Source organism: Mastomys coucha, chromosome X (genome assembly GCF_008632895.1).
Source record: "Mastomys coucha isolate ucsf_1 chromosome X, UCSF_Mcou_1, whole genome shotgun sequence".
Classification (NCBI taxonomy): Eukaryota; Metazoa; Chordata; class Mammalia; order Rodentia; family Muridae; genus Mastomys; species Mastomys coucha.
Genome location: NC_045030.1, coordinates 45991196 through 45991530, shown reverse-complemented (window position 1 = coordinate 45991530; position 335 = coordinate 45991196).

Genomic DNA, 335 nt, shown 5'->3' with positions numbered 1-335 from the left:
CCTCTGCCATTTTTTGTTATTGCCTTTAGCCAGGGTCCTTTCTTAACCTGGAACTTGCTGTTTTAGCTAGAGATGCTGATCAGCAAACCCTGGCAATCAACCTGTTTCTGTTCCATTCAGCTAGGTTTATAGATGCATGTGTGGCAGGCCACACCTAGCTTTTATGTAGATGATGGTGATCAAACTCAGGTTCTCATGGTTGAACATCATGTACTCTTAACTAATGAGGTCTTAATGTATATAAAAAGCATAGTCATGCTTTATTAAAATGTCATACTTTAAAGACTGTTGTACAGCTTGCTTTTTAATTCTGTTTATACATATGCACATCTAGT